Genomic DNA, 11017 nt, shown 5'->3' with positions numbered 1-11017 from the left:
CACTTTGTCCTCTCCCGAAATCAGGAGTGCTGAGTCATCAGCAAACAGGAACAATTTGCAGTTACAGGCAGCATTCATGTCGTTAATGTATAGGAGGAACAGTAACGGCCCCAGAATGCTGCCTTGAGGAACCCCGCAGCTTACCGGGAGGGACGAGGACAAGGTTCCGTTTATGTCTACCATTTGTTCTCGTCCCTCAAGGTACGATTTCATCCAGTTTGTTGATGTGCTATCAAAACCAATCGCCCCTAGTTTATTCAATAGGATTGAATGGTTAACGGTGTCAAAGGCCTTCTGGAGGTCCAGCATGACCATGCCGCAATACTTGCCCGAGTCTACTTCACGCTTAATGTAGTCGGTCAGATATATGAGGCACGTGTCAGTGGAGTGGGATGTTCTGAAGCCTGATTGGAATTCAAAGAGCAGGCTATGCTCGGCGAGGTAGCGGTTGATTTGCTCCTGGATTATTCTCTCCATAACCTTTGAGATGGAACAAAGGATGGAAACAGGGCGGTAGTTGCCAGGTTCTAATTTGTTTCCTTTTTTATACAGAGGGATAACCCGCGCCGTCTTGAATTCCTGTGGGACGTGGCACTGATTGATGGATAAATTTATCAGATGGGTTACCACGGGGGCGATAGAGACAGCTGCGTCTCTGAGGAACCGGGTGGGTATGTTGTCAAGGCCTGTGGCCTTGTTAGGTTGAAGGGCAATTAGTTGTTTTAGCACATCAACGGTATTTACAGGTGTGAAAGAGAAAGTGTCCTTTTTAGCACCTAGCTTCTCATAGTGAGTTTGGATGTGGTCAGAACCGTACAGACCTGAATGCGGGGGTAGTTTGCTGACCAACAGGGTGGCAATAGTGGTGAAAAAGCCGTTAAAACAATTTGCTACCACCAACCTGTCGGTCTGGAGCGAACCACTTGAGTTAATGCAGATATTACTGGTTTTTGTTTGGAGTCTGTTGCTGCAGCCTAATTGTTTTAGGGCCTCCCACAGTTTTTGTGGGTTGCTTTTGTTTGCCTCAATGTTCTCATTTAAGAAATTCTTTTTGGCATTTTTTATCATTTTGTTAACCTCATTGCGTAGTTTTCTGCTTTTTTCAAGTAGTTCCTCGTTGTTGGTTTTTCTGTACTCAGAGTAGCATTTGTTTCTGAGCTTGATGGCATTCAATATTTCCCCCTTCATCCAAGGTTCTGTACGGGCTCTGACCCGAACAGCAGTTATGGGTGCTATCTTATCGATTACGGACAGAAATGCAGATTTAAAGGAAGACCAGGTCCCCTCGACAGAGGCGGAGTTTAAAGTTTCAGACCAATCAGTTTCCTCCAGCGCTGTTGTTAGAGCTTCTGGGGAGTAATGCTTCATGGTCCTGCAGTTTATTGTGGTATGGCAATGGGCTGCAGGTCTATGAATTTTTCGAGTGCAGAAGATCATGTTGTGATCACTTAGACTGCACTCGATGACACCACTGTTTTTGATTCTAGATTTGTCCGATGTCAGGATTAGGTCTATGATGGTTCTAGAAGTGGTGCTTACCCTTGTAAATTGCTGAATCAGCTGGGTAAAGTTATGCAGATTACAGAAGCTGCTGAAGGATTTGAAAGTCGGGGTGTCTTTCCGAAGGACATTGGTGTTACAATCTCCTATCAGAATGACCTCCGAGCTCCCCAAGCCGATCACATGCTTCTCCAATAAATCATAGAATGAATTTTGGTCTGGGGGTCTGTATACTGCGCCAATGACCAGAGGTTTGGCTCTGGGATAAATGATTTTTACCCAGACAGACTCTGTGTCTGTTCCTAGTTCTGGTAGAACGGTGAAGTTGAGGTCTGATCTAACGTAGATGCAGACCCCGCCCCCATGACGGTCCCTGTCCTTCCTGATAACAGTGTAACCCTTAATCTCAATCTCAGTGTCTTTACAAGAATCATCCAGTTTGGTTTCCGAAAAGGAGAGAATTCCAACCTTACCGTTGCCAAACATCGATGTTAACTCGGACATCTTGGATTTGCATGTCAAGCTGTTCACGTTGAGATGAATAATGTGAAGACCTCTCCCCGAGAAAATGTTATTCATATCTTCCGTGGAGTAGAAGCCTACGATTGTGATTTAGAATCCTTGTTAAAAACGTCCGTCTGATCGTGGATTCTGTGTCTGCCCGTTATGGATATTCTTTTGTCGTGGCTTCGGTCTGGAAGCTACTTCCTGATTGAGTGTCCGTGACTCTGGCGGAGGCAAGAACTCTGAGGACTCTGAGGACTCTGAGGACTCTGAGGACTAGAGCTCTGGATGGAGTTCTATTTAGGGGGCAAACCAGCAGCAGCTGAGTCAGCAGCCATCAATCACTAAACCGAACTTTCACGAGGCGTCAGCTTCCATTGGAAAACGGGCGCGTTTGAATGATGTGTCTATTTTGGTAACCTTTGTCCACGGATGGATCACAATGATACAGTTTTAGGAGGTCTGCTTATCAATTTTATGGAGACATTTACTCACAATGAAAGGCCTGGGCTCAGATCCATCGCCCTTCTGTTGTAAACCATTTTAGGGATGCCCCGTCCGCCCTCAAGGAGGCTCGTGGAAAGGCGATCCCCGTCTCTCTCACTTACGGCGCTCCCTGACAAACCACTTCAATAGCGCCGTGGAGCAGAACGCGCGCACGGATCTGGGATCTATTGGAAACACATTGGCTCGTAATCTGTGCCCCGTCGTAAGACAAAGGGATCCCACGTCGGCTTCAGGGCCAAACACCAATAAAATCAAAGACGCCAATTTGTCAAGTGTCTCCAGCGATTCCGTGCACAAACCCTTGACATCATCTGCAGTCCGTCCCAGACGCCGGCGTCTGAGCCGGGCCAAGGAATGCCGCTGGAGCTGTTCTCTGTCACGCCAGACCCAAGTCATACTTTCCCATTGGGGAGCGGTTTCTGATGTCACCGCAGCTGCACGGCGTCCCGGCCTGCCGTCTTTGGAGAGGCTGGTAATGGCGTATCATGGGAGTCTGTCACTCCCCGGGGGGGGGGGGGGGGGGGGGTGAGCGGGTGAGGCAGGTAGGGAGGACCGTCCCAGTCCTCATTAACAGACTGTTCTTCTGGCTTGATCTGGTTTCCCGGGCCCGCTGCCTGCAGCCGTTGGGCGCCCCACCAGGTGCTTCTCGTGGTCCAGCAGCTTGTTTCGGGCGATGGTGGATTCTTCTGGCCGTACCTGTCAGTCTGACTCACGGAGGCTCAGAACAGATGCCGTCTTGCTTTTAAACTCATTACCTGCTTCCCGCTCAGGTACTGCAGTTGTCTCTCGTTTGGACCGACGCTCAGGGTTTCTGGACGTCTGCGTGAGAACACCTGCCAGAACACCGGTTAGGATGTCTGCTTCATTCGGGCTGTGACTGGCTGGACTTTCTTACGTCCTCCTGGAGACACCTGTTTCAGGCGTCTGCAGACATGTCACACGAAACGGCGCCGCGGGCCTCGGATGGCTCGGATGCTTCATGCCAACAGCCACGCCGAGCAGAATGAACGTCTTCAGTGACTGCAGAGAACCTCTCGGGACGGGGGGGGGGGCATTAACTGTTTAGCTCCAGAATGCGAGCAGGCAGAAGGGATGAGAGGTATAAATCATACGTGTGCACGAGTCCCAGACCAATAAGACGTGATCGGTGGAACAAGCACCGCAGACGGGTCTAATCCCTTTGACGAATGGCCGCAATGCAGAGCTTAACTGCCCCCCTCCCACATGCAACAGCCCCGACCGGGACCAATTGGCAGAGGCCATTAGGGGCATCCACATACATTTAGATCATCCCCGTGTTTGCATTACCCAGGCACAGATAATCTGTGTATACAGTGGGAAATTAGGCCGGCCCCGCCCCGGGCGCTGGCGAGGCAGGCCTCCGCATGCTCACTTCAAAGGGGGCCGTGGTTGAGTGGAAGCAGGTGGGTCCCGTCCAGACCGAGGCTCCGGGTGGGCCCGGGCTGGATGGAGGAAGCAGGGCGGGATCCCTGCAGGCCGGTCTGTGTGCGGCGTCTCCACGGCGTCTCCACGGCGTCTCCACGGGGCAACGACGGGTCACCCCGGCGACCCCACCCGTTTGTGTGTCTGCGTCATGTGATGGTTGGTTGGGTGTCGCTGCATTAATGAGACATGAGAAGAAGATGAGCTGCTTGGAGCCAAGCCCAAAGTGAGGAGCCCCCTGATGGAGCCCCCTGATGGAGCCCCCCTCATCCAGGAGGCCCTGGAGATGGTCTGGATGAACCGTGGATTGGATTAGAGACAGATGATGAGGACACTGAACACGTTGGTGAGTGGTTCTAGTCCCAAATACATTCGTCTTGTTGACCTTTTATGCTGATATAAAATGTAACAATAATCAGTGTTGTAAACTTTAATTCATATTAAAACACCATAAAGTCTCAAAAGGAGAGGAAATAAATTATTTAGTTTACTCATTCTGATCCAAAACCTAAAATGCCAATCACAAATGTTGGAGCCTCCATCTGCTAAAACCTGAAATGTATAATTGTCACACTGACATCATCGTTATTGTCATGTCATGATTTCATATCTAATATTGGGCTTCATTATAAATATACAATATTAAATGTGTTATCCTGGGGAAACTAGTTTAGGGTGCTAACAGTGTAAGAAATTAAACATCATGAAACAAGTAACGTTATTACATTTGTTTGTTCTTTTTGCTCAGAGCTTGACCTGCCAGATGGAGAAACCAACAAGTTCCAGCTGAAGGGTGCTCTCACCCTTCAGCTCACCCTGAACGCTGTCCAAATACTGACTCACTGATATCAAGAGCAAGAAAGCTCGTCCACGCTGAGAGCAAATCATCAGCGGCAAATTAAGTATTAAGTCCGAGATTGTAGCACGTTAGCAGCTATGCTGCGGACTGTTACGGTTGGTTGTTTAAAATTACTGAATAAATGTTTTATATGTTATCTTTTGTTGAGTTGTATTATTTTATTATATTTTAATCCTGCATCTGACAAATAACTGAAAGTATAAAAAACTAAAACTAATAAAAACGAAATTAAACTAATAAAAACAAAACTAAAACTAATAAAAACTAACAAATCCACTCTAAAAACTAACTAAAACTAACTGAATTAGAGAAAACAAATTCAAAACTAACTAAAACTAAACTATAATTAAAAATCCAAAACTATTATAACCCTGGTGTGTGCGTGCGTGTGCTTCCTGGTGGTTGATCTAACGGCTCCCTCGTTTGCAGCAGAGGAAGGGAAGAGGGTTTATCTGTGACCGCCGGTCTTCGGTCGAGAGGTCCTCGCCGACGCCATAAATAAGTCGTCTGGTCGTCACGCGGGGGCTCGAGGACCAGAGTTTGGGCCAACGCCTGTGCAACAGGTGCTGGCTTTGCTGCCCAATCGGGTGAAATCCCGTCTTGACCAGACCCAGTTTAAGTTAGCCATCAGGTTGTCAACAGAACTGTCGCACACCTTCGGGTTCTGATTCGCTGTTGACCTTTTTCGCTATCTGGCTCCTGAAGAACTGTGAACATCCTCTCCAAACAAGAGCGCTTCTGAATCCGCCGTTTCCACAGCAACGCTAACGTTAACCCTTTGCGGCGTAGGAATCTGGTTTGAATGTCGCTGGTTTCCACGGACGACTCCTTCCACGTCTTCACCGAGGGGATCGAGCGTTGCCCCGGCGCAAAGATGGCGCCGTGAGGCCGTTCTGCTGTGTACGGGAAGCTGAGGATGCGCTGCAGGGAGGCGGGTCTACTGCGTCCTTCCTCGTGACCGTTTGTTATGAGCGATATTTATTAAGATGGCGATTCCACAGACCTCAGAGCTGCAGCTCTGCAGCTGAAATAATCTGCCGCCAAACGTCTCCTGGTTTAATTACATGTGGATTGGACTCGGGGGGGTCGTCCTCGCCGCTGACATGGACCATTAGCGCGCCCTCGGCTAAAGCATCACCGCTAAAGCATTAAGAAACACGTTTTTATGTCCTGACGAATGCTAAAGTGTACATCCCTGTTGTGTTTCAGCCCAGGGGCGGTAAAATATGGGGAGATATTTATATTCTCTTCAGTCGGGGGCTGTAACTCAGCAGGGAGGCTAATTTCACCGGCCTCCTGCTCCTCCTGCTCCTCCTGCTCCTGCTCCCCCTGCACTCGTGGGGTTACTTTGGCACTCTCGAGTCATTTCTTTCAGCTGACTGTGACGTCGTCATCCTTTTCCAGGGACGTGATTTAAGCCACTTCCTGTCTGGTCTTGTCCTCTACCCCGGTAAACTAGCCCCTGGATCGAGGGCAGCGTTCTGTTTCAAAGATTATCGTCTTGGTGGGCGGATGCGCGTCCGGAATACTGTAGCTCAGGGTGCTAACTGTTAGCGGTGTGACCCCCGCCCCCCCGGTCCATTAAACACCTCATTCCTCGCCGTTGTAAATGCGTGTTGCTGATCACGTGTCAGGAAGCGAAAGCGAGATTTGGTTTCTGCGTCCGTCCGCCGTTGAAAGATACGGCGGAAGATGTGTCTCTGAATGTCAAAAGGGAACACTGATGCCTTCTGGGAAAGAGCACGCGGATGATGGGGGCGGGGTTACAGATTTTATTCGGTCACTGTGTCACAGCTTCCTCAGAAGAAATAGACTCTTGAGTAGCGCTGCTCTTTAGACGCTCTGATATTTGCACGCCGGCGTCCTCCAGAGACGCTGGAGAGTAAAGAATCGCCGCCTGGACGATGGATCTCTGATGGAAGGGGCTAATCGTTATAAAGCCCCCCCCCCCGCCACACTGTGGCATTTACTCAGCATCCACTCTTGATCTTCTTAATGTCTCCACGATGAGGTCACGCTATCTCCGGCAGACGAAGGCCAGGCGTGTAGCGCTGCTTGTCACGGCGCGTTAGAGCCTCCGATAAACACGCAATGTCGTGTAACGCCCCCCCCTCCCCCACGACACGTCCACATTCATGCATGTGCTTGAATGTGGACACGCGTTTTAATCCGAAGTGACCTCTGCGAGTTGTTTCAGATCAGGCGGGCGGTTCCACGCCGGTGAAGCTTCATCGTTGGAGACGTTTGAATTCCTCTCTGGATGGAAGGCTTGTCCTGAACATTGAGAAAATGCAGCGTCTAACGCTTCCACAAGGCTTGTTAGTGGGGGGGGGGGGGTCGGACAGGGTAAACCCACATGATAGTCGTTTCGGCTTTGGTGGGGGCGGGTGTTGTCCGAGCTGCCGACGGTCATCGCGGGACGGGAAGCGATGCTTATTGTGGACAGTCGTTCAGAAACGGGTGAAATCAAGTCCTGGTGACAATGGCTGCTTCAGATGAAGAGTGAAGGCCATAAATCTCAAGCTAGCATCGTTAGCCACGGCTCCATTACGCCTCTCAGGAGGATAGAAATGACAGCAAGATTATTCACACACACAAAAATAGTCAAGTTAAAAAGTTCTCAACAGCCTTTTGACCCACATGCACTGTGTTCCAGCTACGAGGACGAGGGCTAATTACCATATGCTAATTGAGCTACAACAGAATGTTATGCTGAGTGGTTATTCAGCTCGAGTGTTTGTGATGACAGTAAATTAACGCTTCAGCTCTTCACCCTCCGACCGGTTTATCACGAGTCAACACGCCAAACCGCAGCCAGATACACACGCCGTACTGTATACACATGCTAAAATGACCACGCCCACCACATATTAAAGCACCGCCCACTCCTGTAGAGTTTGCATGCAGATGCAGACCCCAGTGAGCTCGCTGCTGCATAAAGAACATATTACCTTATTCATGATTAACACTCTGCCTGCTACAGTCATGTTAGCTAACCATTTACAGCTAACGCTAATCCCTGTCCTGATGCTAGTCTTAAGCTGCTAAATGCTCCGGCGTCCAGAGCTCCTTCCTCCAGGAGTTCAGGGCAAACGGGAACAAGTTGTGGCTAACTTCTCATTGATCATACGGTCAAAGTGTAAACACGCCTAGCTTCTAGAAACGCGGGGATCAAGGCGTCGCCGGCGGCTAACTCGCAGACATTACGCTTCCTGTTTACACGGGACAGGGGATGGGCTTACATCCTTTAAGCACCGAATCCCAAAAGTCTATTTGAATTAGTTTGTGGACATTTCCAAACCTTATCTCAGCAGTAGAGTCATGTCCGTTTGTAGGAGTTACCCGTCAACGGTGAGCACACCGTGAATCTGTGTGACCTCAGTCTCCTGAGGTTCTGGTCCAGGAGTCCAGGACCAGGAGTCCCTCCTCCCGTCTGGGTCCTGATGGCTCTGAATGATGCCTCTCTGTTCTTCCGTGTTTACCAGCGAGGTCAGCGCTGTCATCGCGCTAACAGAAACACGCCGATAGTCGCGGCTTAGCAGCTGTCAGCATGTTGTGTTAACATGTCGGCTTGTGTGGGTTGAAAAATGACGCGTTCTGGATCGGGAAGGAAATCTTTTGAAATGTTTTGAGTCACTGTCCGACTTCTCAACAATACGAGCTAAACTGGAAATCCAAAACTCCACTTCGTTGTGTTTTGATACGGAATGCTGGACGTGTTTTTCCTCAGCGGCGCTTTATGAAGTGTTCTCGTGTGAGCTGGAAGCAGAGCTAGCATGTGAAGTGGGGCGTCTCTGGACCTGGGCCTCTCTGCTCACAAAAACTAAACGTGATAACTGTACGTTCTGATTCTGGCCCGACTGGATCGTGCTTTTTGAAGACGTTTCCTGCTTCCCCGTCCGATGTCCCGTCGCTGCTCTGCCTGTGAACACCGGTTGGATCCGAGACCCATGTGGTTTTACATGGTGGCTTAACGTTAGCGCTTGTAGCTTCCGTTCCGCCAGCTTCGGCTAGCCGCTCGCTGCCAGCCGTCCTATTAGCTGACTCAGCAGTCAAGCTAACCCCGCTACTGCAGGCTCTGTTTTGTTATTTACTGGATCCTGTGTTGGGTTCTGCTCAGGAGGGTTGGCATGCTGCACGTAGCGGTTCCAGCCAAGTGCTCACCCGACTCCAGCCGCCGCTGGCTTCATATTTAAACTGGCACCGGACTAGCTTGAAGCGTCAACATGTCATTACGCAGTAAATGCTGCTACGCGGCGTAATAGCTGCAGAGCGATGGCACCGCCGCCGGGAAGCCATCCTTTCTGCCACTGGGCAGAAAATCTTCCAGAAGAATTATAACTGATGGCGATCACGACGGCGTGGAGCGTTTCCACCAGCCTCCGCGTCTCCGTTTCAAACCGAATAGATGAATGAGTCACGCTTTTATCCCGTGGGGGGGGGGGGGTGTCTGTTTCCACTTTAGTTCACGAATGAATCGGTGGCATTTATTATTGCCGTGTTTCACTGCCTGGAGCGTGTCGTACCTTCCACCCGGTCGCGTGTTTCTCTGGCAGCAGCATCTGAACGCGTATCTGCACCTCGCTTACCCCACCCCAAAAGGCCGGATGACCCCCGTATCCTGAACAAACGAATGACCTCGAACGCTACCCCCGAAGAGAATCACCTAAATATCCAGCCGTCGGCAGCAGAACAGGAAGCGCCTGAATGCTAATGCTAAATGCCACCTGATTGTCAACAGTATGGCTCTGATTGCGTGAGTCAGCGGTCACGGGATCCCCCAGCAGCATTCCGTCTCGTCTAGCTCGCTCTCTTCCCGCTGCATTACCATGCCAATGGGCTTTAATGGTGATCTATTTCATCTCACGACCGACGCTGAACTCGATTGCTCTTGATTTGCAGCGGTTTCAGCCCACGCTGAAGGTCAGCGATGATGATGATGATGTCGGAGAAAGTAACCACGAAAGGCAGGCAGACGGGGCGGGTCCGCTCGTACTGTGAGTCACGAGTCGTTTACGTGTACCGGTCCGGGTCGTTGGCTCGGCGTAGAGTTCTGGTGCCTCACCGGAAGCCATTCGCCGTGTTTCACGTGGAGATGCACGAACTCTGGCGTAACGCACTTGATCTCGCAGGTCCCGGGCGCCGCGTCCTGAGGGCAGGCGTGGAACTCTGGATGTGTTTGATAGCGTCGGAAACAAAAGGTGTGCGTGAGAGGATTTGTTTTTGGCTGCCGTCTAGCACCTTGGCTAATCCCGAGGCGCTAATGTTAGCAGATGCTGCAGGGGGAGTCGTTGCTAAGAGCCAAATGCTATTGCTAGGAGAGGATTAAAGCAGAGAAGTGGATGCACGGCGGGAGGGTTATCTACCTCGCAGTCCGCCAGGTGTGTTTCATCTCTGTGAATACGGGCCTCATCGCCATGGCGACTGTGATGCAGGACTAGATCGTCTGTCTATCGGCGTAAAGAGCAGACCTCCTGCAGCCGGTGGATGACTCCTGAAGGAGAATGGGAGGAGGATGAGGAGCGCGCTCGACTTCATCGCAACAACGAGGACACGGTCGACCAATCAAGAGAATTGTCCGAGCAAAAAGCGGTTCCAGCCCCTTTTTCTTTCAATCTCATTCCATTTGAACATTTTGTTCAATTACTAATCACTCAGAGTGCACGGATGCTTGTGTTTCGTTGGTTGCCACGGGAACGCCGCTCAGAACGCAGTTGTTTGGTTTCCCCTTTCCAAAGGTCAACGACGTCTCTGATTGAGTCACGCTTCCCATGCAAAGACTCTGCTGGAGCCGCGTTCTCCTGTTTCAGTGCCATTTTAGATTCGACATACGCTAAACCCTAACCCTAACCAACTTTAAAGTTGACCTCTGATGTCTCTGATTGACCCCCCGTCCTGTCCGGCAGCAGGTCCACATCCCATCGTCAAGGGCTTCGTTCCAGAATGAGACAGCAATTATTTAAATGGAGGGGAGACAGGGGGAGGGGGAGGGGGGGGGGGGTCTGCTTGATATGATTAATGGGAAGTAAAGCCGCTGAGCCAAATACAAAATGTCTATAATGGAAGGCTGATGCGGTTTTGATCAATAACACCGATTCGCTGATTTCTGGCTCTTTCATTGGTGGCAAAGTTTACGACTATTAGAGGAGAGAAACTACACAACAACAACAACAACAACAACAACAACCACCCGGTGAACTTCTC

This window comes from Brachionichthys hirsutus, chromosome 12 (assembly GCF_040956055.1).
Source record: "Brachionichthys hirsutus isolate HB-005 chromosome 12, CSIRO-AGI_Bhir_v1, whole genome shotgun sequence".
Taxonomy (NCBI): domain Eukaryota; kingdom Metazoa; phylum Chordata; class Actinopteri; order Lophiiformes; family Brachionichthyidae; genus Brachionichthys; species Brachionichthys hirsutus.
Note: the sequence above shows the minus strand (reverse complement) of the source record.